Raw genomic sequence first — 23,339 nt, forward strand, 5'->3', positions numbered from 1 at the left:
CTTTTTGGGAGCGTGCATTCCCATTTTGTAACCTTTGGGTGTTTTAATTCATACCCCAAGAGGCGTGTAGGCATGAGCATAAATGGTAAAAAATCATACTTTAAACGCTACCAGCATTCGGAGGAGTTTGTGCCCAGGTTTCATCTTCACTACCTAACATCACTTGGAAATGAAATTTTAAATTCAAAATTATGCCAAGGTCATGAGACCCATGAGAGTGAGATTCTATGAGGTTTTTTAATTAAGAAAAAAACCAAAACCAAACCACAGAAAAGAAACCCCAAATTTATACCCAACCCCCCTCACACTCTTCTGTATGAAAGCAAAATTCATACAGCCCACTTTAGTATCCTGCATATACCGCAAGTTACTACTAACAATTTATTTTAAGCACTCTCATAAGCAGTAAATGGCCCTTTAGAAACAAGGAAAATGGGTCCTTGACATATTTATAAATATTTAATATTTAGACAACATGAAAGAAACAAGTAAAAATATGCTAATCCAAGTGATTAAAATACACAAGAGAAAGAAATACTGAAACATGTACAGAAAGCCTTTATAGTGAAGTGTGTTATGCTCATCACCAATGCAGATGAATGCCGCTTTTAATTTGAAATATTTTCCCCTTCCTGTAATATTGAACTTTTGCAGGAAAATGAGAAATTATGTTCATTGTAATGATGGATACAAAAATGTGCCAAGTGTCACAGAATAAGTCCCTGTGAGACACAGAGGAAATGAAAACATATTTTAAAGCTATTCTTTAAACCCAAGCCAGTGCTAGATACAACATCTGAGGAATCTGTTCCCTGGGAGCCAGTGGGACACCGTATCGTTGGTTTCTGCAGCTGTTGTTGCAGAGCCATCAAACATGAACTGGTGCAGTCCTATACCTGCTCATAATTTTCCCAGAAGGGTGAAATCAGGAAGCCCAGCCAACAATAATCCTGCTTCTTAGACCCCTGATGTGATGAAGCAGAATAAACAATAGTCATAAGAATAAATGTCTACAAAATACATCACCAGTAAAAAGAGAGGAATAGAAGAAAACTATTAACACTCTTCTAGTCCAGGAGTCAAATGGATCTATAATGCCTTCACATGTGTCTTCCACCTACAAGCTATAGCTGATGTAAAGCAAAAAATTTCTTTACAGGATTATTAGAAAAGGACGAAGAAATCCTGACTGCTTCTATTTTCCAGTAGAATAATGAGCTTGTTTTCTGGTGACTCGCCCATCACCTTTCATTTTCTTTTGTAGGTATTGAACTGAAATATTTGGGTCAGAAAAACCAGGCATGTTTCTAAGTTCTCAGTGTTCTTCACAAAGAGAGAGATAGACACGTGCGTCTGCATGTATATGTTAAGTATGGATGTATACATATACAAATATATGTATACATACATAAATATATGGCTTCGTAGTTTTTTGCAGGAAGATTCAGTGATTTTAGAAAGAAGCAACAGCACCAAAACACACAAAAAAATACATTTTATGGAGGTAGACTCCCATGAACTCCTACAAGTGGTCAACATGATGCTCTGTTAGGTTGATGCAGACAAAAAAAAAACGTTTAAGAACTGTCACTTCCCCAAAGAAATAACACTAAAAGTATAAGTAAATGAACTATCCATGCAGAAAATACAATGGGCAGAGTAAAAGATCAGCCTGGCTGTCATAAGCTCCTCCTGAGCCTCAGATAGGAATGAAGTATCCAGAAAAGAGAAGTTGGGTCAGGTTACTTGGAGGAGCTACGGAAGTGTAGCCTGATCATGCAGGGATAAAGTCAGAAAAGGCAGCAGAAAATGAGACACAGCTAGCAAGGGATATTTGGGATAAGACGAAATAATTTTAAGTACATTACCAGACCTTGGAAAGAATCAAGCACATGATTATGCCAGTATCAAGCAGAACAGGTAAGTTTTTAATAGACAACACTGAGAAAGTCAAGCTTTTTAATATTTTTTATCTAATTTTTAGTTTTATACATATTTATATATATCTGAGGCATTATTGATAATTGGGAAAACAGACAGATTTCAGATTTGACAATCAAAGGACGAAGTGAAAAATTATTCAAACACAATTTGCTGCTTTTCCATCAACTGAATTTAAAGGACTGGATGATGAAAACTCCAATGGTTATCACTGATAATTTACAGTGAAGGAATATTAAAGGGGGGACAAACTGTATTGTTGAAAAGGAAAGAAGGAAAGAGGATATTATATACCAATCTGTTTGACCTCAGTACACAGAGAAGATACTGGAGCAAGTAAACAAGCTATCTTTAAGCAGTTGTAACACAACGAGTAACAGCCAACACAGCTTTGTCAAGAACAAAGGATGTCTAATCTAATCTCTCCTGCAACAAAGTAAGAGGAATCATCAGCAGAGGAGAAACATTGAAGGTCATGTGGGATGTCACTTTAGTAAGATTTTTGACATGGCTTCATACGATATTCTTTCAGCAAACAAGGAAAACATTGTAGAAGAAGTTATTTAGGGAGCTGATACAAGCAGCTCGTTGTCAGAAGGATGTTAATGAACTCAGCGATGGTTCAGAAAACATGTTTACATAACTGGAGATTATACCAAACTGGGAGGCTTTAGCATGCCAGAAGACAGATGTTGGATTTAGAAGGTTTTTCGCACACTAGTGATTTGGTTTGGAAAAGGAGGGTTCTATTCAACAGGGATAAGTGCCTGCTACTGGGCAGCGGCAGATGTGATCAGCTATACAAACAGGAAAGGGGGGACTACTGGGTGTTCTGCAGGGAAAAAAGCTGAAATTATGTGACAAAAATAAAAAAAAAAGTTGTTCTGTTATTAGGTGAATCCCAATTTATACAAAGGGGATAATGTCACAGAGCTGCAATGAGAAAATTAAACCACATAAAACAATATGGAAAAAGAAGGAAGGACTCATTGTGAAACAGCCTGATTTGCGTGGTCTTAGGAAAACTTAGTAGCCATGGTCTGTTTGGCTTCAGTAAATATGTAGCCCATGGAGACAGCAGAAAAGAACAATCTGAATGATCAGGTATCTATGAAACAGGACTTAGAAGAAAATTTTTTAAAATCCCTCACAACAGGGAATTTAGGTTGAAGGGAGAAAGCAGAAGGAGGAGAAACATATGTATCTATGCAGTACTGATATTAATGTATATCAGGTATATGAAAGTGCTGTAAAGATAAAAGGATGAATTTTCTCTCCAGTTCCATAGTGGATGGATCAAGGTTTAAAACAAAGCAAGAAGATTAGAAAACAAAACTTATAAGGATAGGAAGAAGATTGGCTGGGTGTTTGGGCAGTCTCCCACCTCAGACTCTACAAGAAGAGCTCTCACCACCAGTCAGAGCTAGCACAGGTAGAGAGACCTTCAGGCAGAGAGTGGACTCCGCCACCTTCCATGGTCCCTGCCAAGAACATGATTCAATGAATGTAAGCTTTCTTTAAGGCCGTTGGAAAATAGCAGCTTCCTCAAGGAAAGGATTTTATTATTTCTGCAAAATGCATGCCACTCTCTTCCAAAAATAAATTGTTTTCATAAGCATTTTAAACTGCTTTTATATTTTCTGAGTCCTCCTCCTTTCAAGCTGTCACAATATGATTATGTGACTAAGTATATCACAGATATATGAGAGGATGCGCAGTTTCACTACCTGAAGAAAGCTGTAATTTAGACATAAAGAGGTCTGCCTTTAGCATTCAGTTATGTGAATTCAACAGATACTGTAGATTTTTATCTGACAGCAAGTTAACATTTTGTTCTTTCTTAAGAATGAAGTTTGCATTTTCCAGAACAACCTTAGAAGTCCTTCAGGGCCTGAAGTGTGACAATGACATATGCTTTTAATAACATCTTCTTTAATGTTTCTTTTCCTTTCCTGCTGGCTTATAGAAAATGCCATCACCTCCTTCAAAATTTTTAAACTGTGTAGATTAAGAGCAGGAATAATTTCAAATGACAAGTGTAAAGAACACTCACTAGAGTGACTAGAGTAAGTAAAAACATTCAGGCATTCTAAAGCAGTTTCATTTAATGCTATAATATTACAGTATATACATAAAGTGTTTAGACATGCATGTAGGAACTGGTAGCCCTGAAAGAAAAGGAGTTATGTAACTTTCATTTGCATAGATGCAAACCTGAAAATAACTTCTCTGAGGTACAGCAAACTCACAGAAATAAGTGGGAGCAGAATTTTCACCGCATAACCTGTTAAAATATGTGGCCGCATTAGTTAAAAATTGATTTTTAAAGGAAAAGCAGTGAGAAACCAGTTTCATGTAAGACAGACTTAAGCTATGGCTAGTCTTTTGCCATTGGATGAATAGTGATTAAAATTGCCCCACCAAGGGAAAACAGATTTTTTTTTTTTTTGTATTATTTTAAGTGAGTGCTTCCTGCACAATGACAAACAACAAGAAGAAAAAAAATGTTTACTCCCAAAATCCTGAGGACAAAATCATGTAATTTTAAACATTTGTAATACCAAAAATGATAAAATTTTAAGCAGTAGTTTTTTCTATAGCTGAAATATCAAAATCCTGAACATGTTCATAAACTGGCCAAGTAAAGCTGGTTTTTATATGGAAATTATTTGTTTCAGTATTTCTAAATACCTCATTTTGATTCTTTCTTTCCTTCTTTGCTTTCACATAAATTGCATTACGTTTGAGTTGAAATCATGTGAATCAAATGTTTTCAGAACTTTTAGCTCTATCTCATTTTGAGAGTTAAAATATCAACCCTGTTTTGAGTTGTTTTTTTTTTTTAATCCAGGAATGGTAGAAAAATCATCCCTCTGCTGGAGACCATTCCAGTGAATCCAAACTACTTGTGTAAATGTAGTAGGAATCTTTCCAGCTAGGCTAAAAGAATGGAATAAAATGGAGAAAACATTTTATGAAATGGATTTAAGCATGGGATTTGAAATAAAGCAACGGCACCAGGAAACAAAACTGTTACTTCTGGGTCATAATTATCCAGATCAGTGATTTGTATTAGAGATCCAAATGCAAAAGCTCTAATAAACATCCTGTCACCAATCCTGATGTGTCAACAAATATTTTAGCAATGCACTTGACCCAAATTCCAATTCATTTTGCAATAGTTAAAATTGATGATTACTTATTCTCATTTAGTTGACACACTCCACAAAACAGGATAGAAGGTGGCATAACTTACCCATTTTCTCTTAATGCTGTTGGTTTCTCTGCATGTCTAGGTAAGAATTAATTTCTCCAAGGTGTACTACAAGTGTCATCCAACAGGAGAATAATAAATGTTTGAGCTTTTATAATTACCAGAGAGGAACTATTCTGGCTCCAGGTTCATATTTTGGCAAACAAAAGCAAAGTCTCCTTTAATGTGCTTACGTTTCTCCTTTGGATGCTCTTTGAAAGTGGAAAGGAAATTCAATTAAAATAGAGCACCCTCATCACTAAGAGAGAGAGCAAACAAGATGAAGTGCTAATAATCCCTACGCTTGAATTCAGCAGTTGGTGCGAAGTCTGCCATCTCCCTGCTGCTGGGGCTTATCTGGCTGTCTGGGGGCATCACTGCCCAACTCAGTCCCAGCTGAAAAAAACTCCAGCTCTTCTGGCTGTGGGAAAGCTTTAAGAAAATGAACAATTTAAACAAATGCATTGTTGTCTCCCAATATTTTTAGGCAATCTGGCACAGTCATACAGATACACGTAAGGGCTGATTTTCTCTCAGATGTAGCCTTGGACCCCATGGTCTCACAAATTCCAAATCCAGTCCAGTTTCTGTGATGCAACTGAACCAAGCACTTCTGCCATGGGATTTGACATGAGCTATAGTTCCCTGCCAGCACATGCTGGCAGCTTCCTGTGGCCCCTTGGCTCTGCTGGTGGTGGGGCAGGCAGAAGGAGACCAGGAGCAAGCAAGGTAGCAAGGAAGTGTCTGGCTGGCAAGTGGGGGGAGGAAGTGGGCCATCAGCTGGATTTAGCACAGGCTGGCCACCACCTGGACTGCCTTTGGGGCAGGGTGGCAGCAGTGACCTGGTGAAGCCACAGAAAGGAACTGCCCTGGTTGGCAACGGGATCTCAAATCCACCTTCAAATGAACCAGATCTCTGAGTGATGGCTGTGTAAATCCTGCTTGGGCTACACCCTGTGCTGAGTGTGGCCTGGGAGAAATGGAGGTGATAGGGAGTGCCATGGGTGGGTGAAGGGCTAACTGTGCTGCAGTTAAATATGCTGCATGAGAATAAAACCAAAAAGGTGCTTTCTCTGAAGCCAGGAGTATCAGGATGTTTGAGCCAGTTGCTATCTCTTTCGATTAGTACCTTAAAACCGAAAGAAGAATTAACCGATAATAACAGCATTAAAGCACTCTTGAAAGTTTAGTTTTAAGTCATGCATTGTTTGGCTTGATGTGACCAACCATGTACACCCTGAGAGGCCACCACAGGCATGAGTAATATGACAAATGCCATTCTTTGTGTGAACAGCACTTATTTCCATTTCAGTGCAATGAAACCTGAGATGCCAGAGTGGTTAATCCTGTTTAGTGCTATTGCCAAGTCAGAGATCTGTCAGCATTATGTTTTCAAATGATGACAGAGGCAGTTTGCTTGCAGCTCTCAGCTTGCAAGCTTACAAATACCAGAGACTCCTGCTTTCCTTAAAGCACTATTCCTTGTGAACAGAATACCTTGGTTTAAATAGGGTACTTAAATTGCTGTTTTGTTTATTCAGCTTCTCAGTCATTTATTTATTGATTTATTTCTGGTTCAGTTTATTTGGTTTTATTAAGAATAGATGCTTCTGCCCCTCAACACCCACTTTCAGAGCAACGTGGGCCTTGGTAGTGTGCAGAGGTCTCTGTCAGGCACAGCTTTTCTCAGCTTTCCACCAAGTGCAGAAGACCCCAGGGGGACCCTTGCTGCTGGAGAGCATGAAGGGAGAGAGAGAGGGCAGGTGGCCAGGGAAAGGGGTAGGACAAGGGCCACAAGCACAAGCAGCAGCTGCTGACTCCTCTGTCTTTCCCTTTCTGCGAGGAAAGAGTGGTCATCTCCTGTCACCCATCCCTATCCTAACAATAGACAACCCCAAATCAGCAGTAAATAGAGGTAATGGAATTTTATTTTCTCTGTGTTACTATTAAATACTTAGAACAAATACATAGGTTTTTAGTCTAAGAAATTATGCTATGGCAGTTGAAGTATTTTTTTTACAAAGATACGAAAATAATGTACTTTTCCTTTCCCATAGAAATACCACCCTACCTTTGGCTTTCAGTCTTTGGGTAAAAAAATGAAGCATTTCAACTATTTGTTAGCTTTCAATTATAACAACATTTTTGCATGTGGTACTTTTAAAAAAAAATTGCATAAATGTTCTTTGTTAAAAATATGAGGATATGAGAAAAGTTTAGGTATGAAGGAGGGTACACAAACAGTAAGAAAATGCCAGAATAGCCCTATACACCATTTCTGTTCCACCTCCAGATTGAAGATTGAGGAATCAGAGGGAGAGTTCTTGAAACAGCAGGATGAGGTGAAGGACAAGTCCTCAGGTTAAACGGTACGTTCAGAGAGTTTTAAAATAAATCATAGAACTGCTAAAATAATACACACTCAGTCTTAGGCAGACAAAGAGATACTTCTCAGGAACTTGTTAGGAATACTTTCTTTGCCTGAACCGCAACAAAGGGTCAAAGATGCTCATGGTCCCTAAGGCAAATCCTGCTACACTTGGGAAGAGTCTGCATAAAAGGATCTTTATCAAGAAAGGTGTCTATAAGCAACACTGAAAATAACTCTGATGATATACAAGCATCATTTAAATCAGAGGTATATTTTCTATTGTGTTTTATTTTGTTGTCTTAATCTCAAAAAAATGCGAACAAAATTATTTCAAAAACAGATGATGAAACAAATTAGAAATTCTCTTGAGACTTTTATGCAAGGAGACACCATCTACATGGGGCTGTTTAATGAAGAGATGAGTGAGGGGCAGGAAATAAATATTTTTTAAAAAAGAAAAATACAAATAATGTAAACTCACAGACAAACGTAAGAATGTAAAATGAACTTGAATATCAGAAAATGTGATGAGCTAAAATAGAAAAATCTGAGAAACTCCTTACAATATAATGTTGCTGTTACCAACAGCTAGCAGGATATCACAAAGGGTAAAGGTTAAAGTAGTCCTGACTGTCTTATGATGCTAATAATAGAGATAATTTTAAATAGAAAGCATCCCTTCAGGTTTTTCTTTTGTAGCTGACAGATGCTGAGGGTAAGAAAGAAAATTCTTTTTTTGCCTGTAACAATTGCTTGTACTTTTTATACAATCATTTATGTTGTAATTTTCAGAGGAAAGTCATGGGACTTCATAAATCTCTGATCTTATAAAATACAAAAATTCCTTTGTTCCTTAAGATGAAAAACTGTCATGACCAAAATACCAGCTGAGCAGGAGGCAGGGAAGGAGAATCATATTTCTAATGGAAACACCAGAGATGTAAAGAAAATGAGTTGCATTGGAACTGAGATATCAAATATCTCAATTATCAGAACATAATGTTTTTTCTTTCTAGTAGTTCTTTTTTTGTGCCAGGGATGGAAGTTCTTACACACTTGGCATTAACAGCTTTTTCTTTATTCTTTCACTGTTTATATATTTCTTGTTGTTCATTTGCTTGTGAAGTTATTCCCAAAATAACTTCACAAAATAAGCTGTAATGGAAAAATTCTCATGCCTTCAAAGGAAGGAGGATATGAGAATAGAGTCAAAGCCCTCTCAAACTCAGCCCTCTATGCTTGTACCCAGTTGTTGGTGCAGAGGCTGATGTTCCCATCACAAGTGCATCGTTTCTACACATACAATAAGGATCCTTGAGCTCCACTGCTGACTTAAGTGCTTGAGAGGAGAATTCTTTACAGCAGGATACTGCTGCTGCCTGGGAGAGCAGCAGTGCTGTATAAATATGTAGGTATCAAAAATATATACACAGTATAACACATGTAGTATTTTATATAGATAAAGTACATATAAAATTGGAGAGAGCCAGGAGAGATCAGAATTAGGAATGGCTGGAAGGTACAATGGAAACTGAGAAATGGAGAAAGTACGGCGTGAGTACATCATGTAAATTGACATAAGATGCAATACTGGTTTTGCAGTGCTAAATCTGTGCTCCACTGCTGGTGATATTACCTGGTGTGTGCAGCCCATTGGAGGCTGCTGGCCACTGTTGCCTGTTACAGCAAATCTGTATGAGCTGTATGAGTATGAGTAGTCAAAGCACACCTAAACTGTAACTACATCCTGCTCAGCCCTGTCCTCTCCAGATGGAACCTCCAAGTATGATCTGGGACCACTGATATGGCAATTCTTTATGTATATAAGTGGAGTTTTGCCCCTTACCTGTTTAAAGGACCCCCCAACCTCTTAGAAGGAATGTGAAGCATTAGCCCCTTGGCCACAAGCTGGCCAGAAATGCATTGGCCTCATCAGTCTTGCCAGCAATCTATGTGAAACAGTCTTAGCAGGAATTGAGCATGTCTGAACACAGTTTGGAGATTTTTGTGCTATGAATTGTCTAATCCAGGGAAGAGGCAGGGTAATGGAGGGGTTCCTGCTAAGTGAAGTGGCAGGTGTGATTCTATACCTGCTATATGTCTTTTCCTACCTCTGTGGAACACACAGAGTTAATTTCTGGACGTCTTCTTTCTCAGATTAAAGATGTCAGTAGCTAAGGAAAGAAAAGTGATTTACCTTCAAATAGTTCAGCTGACCTTACACATTTATCACTTTACAGGATTTCATTTTTTCAATGGAGTCTATTGTTTCAACACCATTACCTCCACTTTTAGCAAAGACAATTACAGGGCATTTATTTATACACCAGAGACACATTTCTTAGATTTTTACATTCTTTTCACCCGAAATAGGTCTGTCATGAAGCAGTTGTTTGTCTTAAGCAAATATTTTTTCTCTCAAAGTTTTACTTAGAAATGCTCAAATGTCTTTTTATTTGGACAAGACAAAGACCTTTTTTACTACCTGTGACAAGTGAAGAACGGGTTGAGGTAATACACTGGCAGGACACAAATTACTTAGCTAATGTCATACCATTGTATGGATAGACTTTATTTAAGGATTGTTTTGAGGGATTTTTTTGTCTTCTCTTAGTTGAGCTAAAAGTTATCTTTTTATCAACTACTGTTGTAAACAAATAGCAAGTTACTGATGTCCTACTTACAAATACTTAGCAACAATTAAAAACTTAGTTATTTTTGATATTTAAAAGATTATTATTTAACATAAAGATTATTTTTTATTATTTAAAAGACAGATTATTATTTTAAAATACTGTTACTTTAAAAACTCTCTGCTTTATCCCAGTCACCTGCCACCAGCCACGTGATAATTAGTGAATGCATATGATCACCTAAATAATGTGAAGATTAGAAAATCCTCACTTTTTTGTTTGTTTTTAATTTACAAGGTGGCCTGGTTCCATGTGCAGAATAGGGCCTTCTATGCCCCTGACCTGTGTTCATCACTGCAGCTCATGGCAGTGTTGCTATATTCATGCCATCTGCCTCTCTTGGCTATGGCCAGCTGGCTGTGGTGATGCTCTGTTCAGACACACCAGGGCAGAAGAGAAGTTACAGAACCCTCTTAATTCATAACCTTTGGCTGAAAGCTGCTCCTTAAACACATTTTTAAAATCCCACACATGCTGGAAGTGTGCCAGGACATTAAGCCCTAGAAACCATGGGGACTACGACCAATTTTTCTTGTTGGCCTGAGCCATGAATATTTTGGGGTATGTAATGCTTCCAGCTCAAAAGTGCTTGCCATGGAATAGCAAATGGCTGTGACTTGTCTGGTTGACTTTTCTGATCCGTGTAGATACTTGAAGGAGGGATGTTGAAGGTCAAGGAGAGAGCTGTAACACCCAAATAGTGCTTCTGAGATCATGGGATGAGAAAACAGAAATGCCATTTCACTATCCCCATCCATGTATCACTCTCCAGTCTTGGTAATAGGAAACTCCTTTTGAAGATAGGAAATTTTCAGTACTGAAGAGACTGTAAATTCAGTTTATTTTAATACACAAAGTTGGGAACCTTTATATTTTATGATTCTTGATGCTAACTCACTAATAAAGCATCCTTTGCAAATAGTGCCCCAGAATTCTTTGTTGAGTCAAGTTTAATAAATTGACATTCCAGGATGCCCAAGGCATTTGGAGAAATGACTACTGCATAGAGATGACAAAAGAAGTGTCAGTTTCTCTTCTTTTAGTTGCAATTAAACCCATGTACTTCCCTTTAATGAAATCTGTCCTTTTAGGCATTTTTAGTGCTTCAGTAACTTTAGGAAACAATGATCTAAAGAATATAGCAGTAGGACATAAAACTGCCTTACTCCAAAAATGCGAAGTAGTTATGCAGGAAACAGGAAGGTAAACACCAGATCCAAAGATTGGGCCACAAGCTCTTATGAGATGGTATATGCTTCAGCAGATGGAAAAAGCAGCAGACTGAACGTAAACGAAAGGAACTCTTGTTTTTGTTTTGCAGCTTTGGAAAGCCCCCAAGCTTTAGCTTAGCCCTTCCAAAGCCCTAGTTTTGCTAAAAATAGGAGGTAAATGAGGACTGCAAATCTGTAAATCTGACTGTAAAGTAGGATCAGATACTGAAAATCAGATACTGAATTTGATCAAAAAATATATTTCAACTAAGATATATTCTCAGGGACAATAATGGGATCCAAACCAAATTAATTTTCTCTCTCTTGTGAGTCGGGACTGTGTTATTAACATTGCCTGAAATAACACTGAATCTGAATTACATTGCTCTGAACAACTTCCACATAATATTAGCCCTGGCATGCATAATGTTACAGGTCCTGATGACACCGTCTTCAGCCTACCTTCAGTCTAAGCCCATAAAGAAAGATAACCTTTATATGTGGTTTTGCTTTTTTTTTTTTAATCTTTAGCTGCCTTTGAAGTTTATGTGCCACAGTAGATTTTTGTACATATTTATATTTTTATTATAGTTATTGAAACACTTCAATGTAACTTGGAACTTTGTTTGCTATTTCCGCTAGGAAGAAAGCTAATTACGCCGATCATTGATTACAGGAGCATTTATTTATGTCTTTTCTGGTTTACAGAGGCTCTTTGCACATCCCTGTTGCTCTGAACATGGGATCATATGCAGCATAATCAAATAAATCTGCAAACCCTGGACAAAGATATACCTGTTCAGAGCTGTTAATATCCTTTGTAATCCAGAATTCTTAACCATGCCTTTAAATCCATCATTGTGCAGATTATATGGGACGTTTATTACTAGAGGCCGACTGACTCTTATGTATCCAGCACCTCCTGAACACTCACGTGCTCAGCTCCTCTCTTCCCTCTGTTCACATAGTAATATATTACAGAATAAAAATGCTTATTATTTTAGTATATACTGGATTTGGCTACTTTAGTTCTCACAGGAGTCTAAAATTAGAAAATGCTTCAAAAATGAACTAAAATAAAATAATTCTGCACAATCTTTCTTTAAAGGCTTCTAGACCATTTTTCTACATCACTACAAAATCCCTCCAGCATACAAGAAGGTAATGTGAAATGAATGTTCCATTGAAGGCATAATCACAATCTCTAAAAGTAAGGCATGAAAGAGAGCATCAGAAACATCTATCAGTGTATGATTGAAGTAAAATAGAAGGATATCTTCCTGTTACAATGTGAGAAAAAATATCAGACATAAAATGAAAATTTCTCCATATTGATTGTGCTAAACAGAAAAGAAAGCCCTGTAACTGTAGTAATAATTCTATTGTTAAAATAATACTAGGGACTTAAGGTGCTGAAAAGGGCTTAAACATACATCGTTATCTAGAAACCCTTCAACCTCATGAAAATTAGCAGGAACAAAGAATGTAATTAAAACAACCATAATGTAGCTGTGGCAGTAATATTTTATTTTTTTAGATAAAGAAAAGTAGTTGAGTGAACCAAACAAGCCATATTTCAGAGGCAAGTTCTGTATGAATGAGCCACTATGGCAGAAATGTCAATAGCCAGTGCCTTTAGGCACAGGTAAAAAAGTCCAAAATACAAGACAACATGTAGTGCAGAATCCTGTTAAACAAACGCTCAAGAATGAGGTTTTAGATCTGGCTTAAGTCAAATCTTTCCCAGCTGTATACATTGAGGGAGAGTGAAGTTGGACCTTCCATGAAATGAGCACACAATATAAGGAATGTGAATCAGGCTGATTGTGTTTGCAAGATTACTAACAATTTTCAATGTGTTGTATGCAGTGAATCAGCAAAACAATGCAAACCCAGGAAAATGCATGTGATACTGGTAGGAGGTAACTATAAAATAAATAAAGTGGAATCTATGGAAACTGCATAGCTAAAAGCTATATCTAACTTATGGTTTTCCCTGAGAAGGGCATCATCAAATGAGTATACAATTTTTAGCCGTATTTAACACTACTCCATATGAAGAAAAGCGAAACAAAGAGAGGGTAACATTAAAAAAAATCCTGATCGAACATTTCTGTCTTCCTGCAGTCAAGGACATGGTGGCTCAGAAGCATTCATCTACCAGCATTGCTTTGGCATTTCTCCCAGAACTTTCAGGGTCTACTTGGCAGAAAATATGTAGCTGAATAATTTTAGTATACTGAGCATCTTTCATCCCATGCATCACAGTCATCTTCATGGAAGCTCTGCTTAAGCTGAAGGTGTGTAACCATGAGCAACCTCTGTATTTCAGCTTCCTCAGTGGTATGAAGGAATCACTGACAGCCTCTGGGCTATTGTTTTACACAGCAGCCTAAGCTAAGTGTTAGATAGCCTCAATCGTGCATGTGTGGAAGCAAAGAAGAAGGGATACACATATGGCAGACAAGGGGCAGCAATCCTCATCACTTGGCATTGATAATCAATTCTAGAAAGGGTTATGATCAATAAAAACACTACCAAGAATGCAGTGACCTCCAGTTCTTTAACTAACAGGTCACTATCAGCAATATCAGTATGGCAAAGGCCATCATATCCAAATGAATTCACTGATCTTAGAGCAGCCCACAGCCAGCCAGTACTCAGGACCAGCATGATCTTGGTTCTCTAGCAAAGACAAAACTGAGCTTGAAATAAACCTCACCTGCAGCTGTTTTCTTTTCCTCATAGAGAATTTCTTCCTTTACTTCTCTTTGCCTGAAAAGATATCCTCACGTTGTTTGTGCTGAAGGGGAACCCTCACTGCAGCTCAGGTGATGTGCATTTTCCACCACGAGATCCTCACCTTTGAACTGAGCGTTGCATCAGCTCCTCCTGCGCACCTCAGTCAGTGCTTAGAAAATGGCGTCTCAGCAGCTTCTAGTTCTCTGAATGTTAATTTCCTCATCTTTCCATATAGCTTGCTTAGAGGTTAAGTGATTTAACCTGTTCAATTTAGAAAGTCTTCTTTCTCAAAATTAAACATAGCCATAGCGCAGAAAGTCCTTGTGTGACTGCTGGGGCACATGTCAGACAATCATATTGTAGCCAGTACCTGAGGCATATCTAGACCGACTCCAGAACTAGCCTACAAGAAAGTCAAGTGGCTGCTTTCTCAGAAGATGTCCATGTGATAACTGGAGTAGGTTTTAAACTGAGGTTATTACCATTGTTCCCGCTCTTGTGATTAAATACTACAATTTAAAAAAATAAGATAATGTTCGTAAAAAGAAAACACCGAAATTTGGAAAACAGGAAACTGAGCAAAAAAGAGACTAAATGGGACAAAGAAGAACCTAAAGGAAATGTTCTCAGAAAGTCAAAGGCTTCCATGCTTAAACAACAACTTCAAAGCTGAAAAAAATCCTTTGTAGACTTTATCAGTAGGTAAAAAAAATGTCAGTCCTCCTCCTCTCCATAGATGTTTGGAAGGTCTAATCAACACAATTTTGTTATTATTTAATATACACAAATTATATGAAGAACTGAGGGATCATTACATATATTGGGTGTAATCCACAAGCCACAGGGCAGTTATAGTTTATTGATTGACAAGGTTTATTTCCACATTTCACTGTTCAGACTGTTACAGAGGGTTTGCATGTTTTTATTGCTTTCCACACCTTTCCACCCCCTCACTGCCAATTTAGGAGCTGTTAGTCTCAGTTCATAGTAATTGTGACAAAATAAAATTCCATCTGTTTCTGTCAGGAAAAGGAAAGATAGGGAAGGGAACGAGAGAATCAACAGAAAATTCCACTTGCTAGACATGCTTTGCTGCTAGCTATTACTTCTCTAAGGGATGCCTTACACAAAGTACCTAGAACTGAGCATATAAACTGTATTTTAATTTTATGTATGTCCTTAAGTTAAGCACTTCCAAGAATATTGTGCCAAGCACTATTCTTTGACTGTTCAGCTAAATCCATAAATATGACTCCCATGTGCAAATAGTGCCATACAGAACTATTTAACTAATAAACAGCCTAGAGCTCATTTTTTCCCTTGCCGGGTTTTCAGTTCCAGAAATACTTCTGGTAGGAATGTGTAGGAACTCATGCCAGAGTTGTAGAGCATAATAGCAAAATTCAGGCTTCTGTCTTTGCAATCTGTCTTTCCAATAGCTTTGGAATGGTTTAAAGGTGAACAAATAATGAGGAAGAGAGACAGAGGGATGAGGAGGGAGACACACATGCTCAGATAGAAGTGGAAATAGATTTAGGATAAAAAGCCATTAAGAGTCAAATGATCTGCAAAGAAATTAAATTTCACTCGATATCAAATAGGAGATTTAAGAGTGATAAGGTAGAAGAGGCTCCTTTCATGAAAATGCAAATAGCAGTAAGCTGTTTTAATTATAGGCTGTAGGTGTAGCATGATGGAAGACCAGGAAAAAAATGCAGAAAGGAGCAGAACCATAAACCCTTCCCACTGGTATTTTCAGATCTTTTTTAAACAATACTAATTTCAATTAATAATATTTTGCAGCTACATTATGCTTTCGTTTTTTCTAGTTCATTGATAGTTTGGCACATGCATACAATGATGGGATTTCTTCTGCTTGGAGGTATCCCTTCAAGGAGGACCTTGCAATGAAAAGGACAAGATGTTGTCTGCTTCTGAAGGATGGAAGTGCAGGCATGAATCCCATTTTCCTCCTCATCCAGAGACCTGTATACACTGTTGCCAATGGCAAAAAAATTAGATCCTATAATCCAGTTCCCTGGAAGAAAGAGATGGAAGTATCTGGATGAGGCAGCTACAGATCACAAAGCTTTGCCAGCAAATAAGGCAGATCTCCCCTACAAGCAGCTGTATATATTGCAAGTCATTAGTCTGTTCATTTCCAGTATAAAACAGTGCCTGCTGGCAAGAGGAGAGCATAAAGAAAGCGCATATTCTAATATGCTCTACTTAAATGCAATAAAAAATACAAGCAGTTCACCTTAGTAGCAGAAGCAATTCTCTTGTCCTTTCCACCTGCTGTGGCACACAGGTTGCAGCCAGCTCTGTCTGAAAAATATTTATGCTTGTGAGCCACCTAAATTCTAATCTCTCCCCTCCTTCAGTGAGAAAAATATCCCTTCACTTCCATTCTCAAATGGAGAACGAACTAAAACTAAACAACACTCTTTCAGGAATTAAATATTTGCATACAGAACAGGTCACAGAATACATTAGTTAGGTATGTGTTTAAAGTCTGGAAACATAGTGGTGATGGGTGCTTAATAACAAACAGATAATAATAGCTCTGAAATAGACAAAGGGAAAAATATTAAACCTCTCAGTATTCAAAAATATATTAAATCTCTGATGTTTGTATTATGTTTTAGAGCTGCAAACAGTGCTTTCCCAAAGACTTTTTGCTTTCCTTCAGTAGATGTCACTGCAGTACAGGATAACTAGTTCCAACACAGTTTTGGAGAAAAGGATATTAGTTTCACCAGGGAGTGGTCCATAATGGAGAACTGAAGTCTTATGTTTTCAGATTTTCAGCAGTGAGTATCAGGCTGCACATTCAGATTTTTTTCTTATACTTTTTTCCCTGTTGGGGACCAAATAAAAGAAACTATTCGCTGTCGTGGTTGGATACTGTTGAAATCACATCAGGGAAGCTAATCTGGGACAACCATCATTCTGAACCACAACCAGCTACTGTGTGATTCATTCATTTTGGCTCTGAGGATTCAAATCACCACCTTTTTTGTGATGCAGCTTCCAACCAAGTCCTTAATCCCACATATCCATTTTTCTTGTCAAGATTTGAACTTTTTTCTCTGCATTCTTTGCTATAACTTGAAAGCAAAATCTCCACCATATTGTTTCTTAATTTTTCGGTTTTAATGTATTTCACTTTTAAGATGCTTACATACTAAAACATTTGTTTTAACCAGGGTCAAGGGGTTTTACTCAAAACAAAAAAATCTTCAGACATTAGCCAACAATGAAAATATATGAAAGTAATAGGTTTACTAAGTTGAAAAAACCCATTTGAAAATATTCCTGGAAAATCCTGTATGTCAAACACAGAAGGATTGAAGCTAAAAATGGAAAATAACATAATGTATGTGAGAAGCGACCTCAGAAACTGAGGAGGGTTTTGCAAGACTAAAAACATACTTTCAGCAAGCTCATGTACAGTTAAAGAAATGCAGTTGCTAGCAGTCATCAGAATTTAGTCAGAGCGTACAAACTCCTCCTCTCTTAGTCATTCCTAGAAAACAAATCAGAACCACAGTCTGCTGCAGCTCCCCAGGCCTAACAACCAAATCCCTTCTCAAAAAGAGGAAGAAGAATGCTTCTCTTGGAAACAGGCTTTTTTGTAGGCATTATGACTGAAATACTAATGCTGGTGGAGAGCACCATGGTGAGCATGCAAGACACGAGACCAGCAGACCTTTCCCCAGGACAGCTGAGAGCAGAACCCCCCCACCCAAAGAGCCCCAGCTGCTGAGTTACTGCAAGGACTGAGCAGAGTATTCGAGCAAGATGGATCCTGTCCCAATGCTTTGCATGTAAAAACACACACTTTGAATTTCACAGGAGCCAAAGCTGCCTGCTGGGAACACTAGGAGGAACTCACTCAGCCAGCGGGTGTTCTGTGCTCACGTGGGGAAGCTCCCTTTGATCTCTGGGCATGGTGTTATGGACTGTTCTCTGCAGAAACCCAAACTCCAGGTGACAGAAGCACAGCAAGGCCCATATCCAGAAAAAAAAAAAAAGGGTATCCACTTCCAAACAAAGCAGAAGCAGCTGCAGAAACAGGAAAGTCCCTGAGACAGAAACCAACCCTATTATCAAGTAGCAGAGCCCTCCAGTGCAGGCTGCTGAAATAAACCTGGTCTCAGCATTGAGGTTGCATTCAGGCTGAAGTCTGTATGAGGCATTAGTACAGGCATCATCCAAACAGGCCTGCCAAGCAGAAAGATCTAAACTTGTTAAGGAATGGCACTATTAACATCTATTTCTTCTCGCAGCTAAATGAATCACCTGATCCTTTATTAAATATAGTTTCTATCAGCCTTTCCAGCACCACCCAATGAACACACTAAAGATGAGAGAGTAGGAATCCATAGTTCATTTCCTGCTGCTCTCTCCAGAGAAAAGCCCACACATCTGAGTAACTATTTGCAGATGATGTCTGGAAAGAAGAAAGAAAAATATTTTGAGGGACTCTGCTTTAAAGTCACTTCCTACTATGATGGCTAAACAGAATTTAGGACCACTATTTTTACCATCCAAGTTTGAAAATTTTGTCTTTATGCTACATCTTCCTTTCTTACTGCTTCTACCTGTCTTGTTTCTCAGCTTCAAATTTCACACCTACACCCTTCTTTCCTCCCACTCCCTTTGTCTCTGTAAAAACCCCCTGTCTTCCATGACTTTTTCATATGTCATTCCTTTCACCCTCACCAGGTCCTGGATCCTTTTTTTTTATCATCCCTTTCTTTCGGAATTTTCTCTTTTCCATTCATTTCTAACCCCCAGATACATTTCGTGGCAGTCACATTGGACTTCTGCTCTTTCCCTGTCCATGCTTCTTCCTGGCTACATGCCTTTTATTCTTTCTCCATTGTTAGCAGTGTTAAGTATGACCCCTCTCACTTTCCTCTATCATTTTCTTTCAGTCTTCTGTCCATCTCGTACTTTGATTTCAGCTCAAGGCATTATTTTATTTTCACTGTATCCCATGTAAGTCTTTACCAATTCACCTGAGCCCTTGGGTGAAGAGTCCCATGTCTCCCTTCTGTGTTCATTCCTCCTTCAGTTCAGCCTATACCAAGGCTTACAGCCTTGCACTGATTTTCATCAGCCATATTCTTGAATCTCTGATGCTGTGTTCCTCCCTTTTAAACAATGATCATATACCTTGCACCCTCATATTTGAGGTCATCTTTTCCTTCAAACCTTGTCAATCAATCTTTCCACAATTTCCAGAAGATCAGTAATTCTCAGTATTTGTCCCCCTTCTCTTTTTCCCACATTTCTTCTCTCCTTTCTCTTTTTATCCCAAGGATTGCTGTTAATTTTCTACCTCCTTTACTTCACCCCTTTTCCCCACTGCAAGCTTTTTTTATCCATCTGTATTTCTTCCTGTTTCCTAGTTAAGTAAGTCTCCATTCCCCAGTTGGGGAACATCTGCCATCTCAAGTAGGATTTTAGCTACCCTGAATCATCCTCCCTTTTACTCTGCTCCCGCATCTCCTTTACTCTCCACATTGGGATCTCACCAATGTCTTCTACATGAAGACATCTGCTTTCCACCACTTCCCTTTCTATAACTCCTTTCCTTCTTCCATGTCACATCTTAAGAATTTCTCTTTCCCAACTCCTCCATTTGCCTCAGTTCTTCCATCCTGAGCAAACTGTTGTTCACTCCTCCTTCAGTTCTCACGCTCCCACCAAAAACATTCTTTTTCTGATCCCCTTTTCTCACCAGCTACAGACTGCTCTGCTCCTCATTCCCATCTCCAAGCTCATTACATTTACCTCTTCTCCAGTTTCATTCCAGAGCCTTCATAAACTAGGTTTCTCCCCTTAAACACAAGCTTTTACCTTTGACTGTTACTGGTTTTGAACTGAAGTTGAAAAATAATAATCCATCACTGAAACCTAGTCATCCTTAAGTTTCCATGATTTGTCTTTTTTTTTGTTATTTTCCCTCTGTGCATCTACCCATTACCACTTCATGTCATCTGGTGTTCTTTCAAGACCCACCTCCAGCATTTATGACAATGTGACCCTATGATGATTTAGTTATTATTTTGAATATTCATCTCTTCACTGCAGATCTGACTGTTTTTATTGAAAGGAAAGCCTCAGAAAATTTGGCTCAGATTTGTTCTTCAGGGACATGACCCCAAGAATGATGTGCTTAAAACAGCACTTTCAGTTATATCTTCTTTGCAGTCACCATGACAAATCATATCTAGCCTGCCACTTATCTGCACTTTCCACCTCCATCTTTTTTTCGTAGCCAAATTATGCTGAAATCCCTAACAAGACTTTTTTCTAACATTTCTAGTAGAAGGCTTTTTGCATTTATATGCACACCTAAAACTCATCCAAATTTTTGTTATGCCACACATTTATTGCTGCAACATCTGTTTCCTTACCCTTGCCACAGACTACCTTAATAATTCATCATCACTATGGGAGATGGCAAGTTCTAAATCTTCCTCTCCTAAAACCCTTTCTTTGTTCCCTCCTTCTTTACAGCACCAGGATACACTGTCTTCATTTTGAAGTCCATTTACAGTTTATCCTCACTATATCATCTCGCAAGCTCTCACATCCACCCTACCCAGGATGATAGGTACTATCTGCTTGTTAAAAATTCAGGAATGCACAACCATGTTATCGTCTGTGTGCTCCTTTCCTCAAAAATCTCTGTTTGAGGGTCATCTCTGCCACGATGCTACAAATTTGGATACATCTAGCCAACTGTCATGTGTGTGAACTACTTCACCCTTTCCCAATGCTCTCTATTATCCTGTGAATTATAAGGTGGGGTGGAGGGGAAGGATGATCCTATTATTTTGTGTTTATATGAAACCTGATCCATCTAAATATGAATTCTGTCCAAGAATTCTTTTTCTTTTTAAGAAAAATTGTGATGATAATACATGTTACAATAAATAAAAATTGTAACATCTCAACGGCATTGATATTGCTGTCCAACACCTCTTTCTCTGCTATATTTAAATTAAAATTTTAGAACATAGCCTTTTGTATGTCAGGCTACAAAAACACATACATATCATTTCCCATACTAAAATACATTTAAAGAAAGTTACATTTTTCATTTAATTGAAGATTAAATTTAGTGGGACATCAACCTAGGTGCAGTATTTAGTATATTACATAAGGGTTTTGGATTCTGGATACAGACACTAAATGTAGAAACATGGACTCTCCATGAGACTTGGCTTAGTAAGACAATTCTATTTCTTATAGAAGGAAGTGTGATTCTTCTTTACATAGAAACATTGTCTTTTAAAAATTAGGTCAAAAGAGCCCCCAAATGAGGGATACTGCTGCTATGGTTGAAAACAATAGTAACTACATAATTGAAATGCAACCAAGAGAGAAAGGAGTAAGAATGAGAAGTCAGACAGTGAAGGAAAATATAGTATTTAAATATAATGAAAGGGACATGCTTTGGGAAACTGTTTATGTAAAGCTACAAATGTTCTGAAAATGGGACTGATTTTAAAAAGATACTCACTACAAAAATATGTGAGCTATGCTATCTAATCTGTCATCATTTTTAGGGACACCAGAGCTCCATGGGGGAAAAATAGGTGGAAAACAATGTGATGTGTAAGTCTGTAATGATATATGTCAGTACCATTGTTCTGAGATGAGGGTGAGGACTGTGGCATTGAAGGGTCTAGACAACTAGGAATTGCCCTCAAGAGCTTTACACACAGACCACTGCAGCAGAAAGCCACCCTGCAATCATGTCATCTTACCCCCGTCTTGTTCCAACCAAATGCTGACATAAAACTGTGAATTATGCTCAAGAATGAAACACATCATGGGCAAAGCTACCTATGTGCACACTGAAGGTGCCTATTACACACAGTAAGAGATATTAGTATGAATGAAATCCATTAACCACAACTGGTCATTATTACTGAAATAAAGATGTACAGCTCTTGAAATGTCAGATTGTCTAAATTACTGTAGTCTGGTAAAAATATTTTTTAACTTCAGTCTGTCTACTATTTTCTTGTCATAGAGAAATAATAAAAACACACTGATTTTAGATTTACAAAAGAACAGCAAAAGTGTTTTTACTTTGCTAAAAGTCAATTTACTTTATTGGAAAATACAATGCAAATGATCGCTTCCACACATATGTCGTTTTCTTTAGGTATTAGCACTGTCAAAAGTCCAATAAATTACAGTAAAAAGTGGACTGAGTTCAGAATATCTAAAATTAAATGCCAGCAACTCAGTTATTCATCCTTGCTTCTGCAAGTCAAAACAGTCACATTCTGATCTTGCAGGTTATAATTAGGCTGAGTCCTGCCTCTGTAAAAGCAGAATGTGTATCTTGCGATCTACCCACGTATGTTTAGAAAGCCAGCAGAAAGGGCAGTGCTAATGCATAGGGGGAGAATACAGCAGGTGGTTAAGCAGCACAGAAAACCTATTTTTAAACTAAGAGGCAGAGAGTAGGTAAGCTCTAGATCACTGGTACTTTTCATAGCCGAAACAAGTCTCGTTAAAGAAGACAGTAAGACTATTTCTTAAAAACCAAATTCTATTTCTTCTGTTACATTCCTGCTCTTAGAAGGACTTCATCTGTCTTAGAAGTGCTGGGCAGAGCTGCTTGCATTTCTGTCATGGGGATGTGCAGAAAGCCCTCATCCCTACTGGCACACACACTGCACCCATACCAGGAAAATCTTGTGGAGTGAACCACTTGCCATTTTGGTTGCATCGCCCACCAAATGAAGTAAGAAAGAATTGGTTTGTAGTCCTTGCATAGAAATGATTGCACAGAACGGAATAAAGCCATAGCTCTTTGATCATGAGCCTAATCTTCAAAATGAAATGATCAAGAGCAATACTTGCAAATTACACATTTTAAAATATACATTCTAGGAAAAGTTTTGTAAAAGGATGTCTGTGCATACTCTGCCACCTGAGAATTGTGACTAATGCATGTATTGCAAGTGGAACACTGTATAGGAAATTCACCATAAAATTATTTTTAAATTACTGATCGCTCAACTGAGAGCTTGGTTCCCAGGAAAGCAACAGCCAGTTTATAGAGAATAATAATAAAACCAGCATCACTC

This window comes from Corvus cornix, chromosome 1 (genome assembly GCF_000738735.6).
Source record: "Corvus cornix cornix isolate S_Up_H32 chromosome 1, ASM73873v5, whole genome shotgun sequence".
NCBI classification, from domain to species: Eukaryota; Metazoa; Chordata; class Aves; order Passeriformes; family Corvidae; genus Corvus; species Corvus cornix.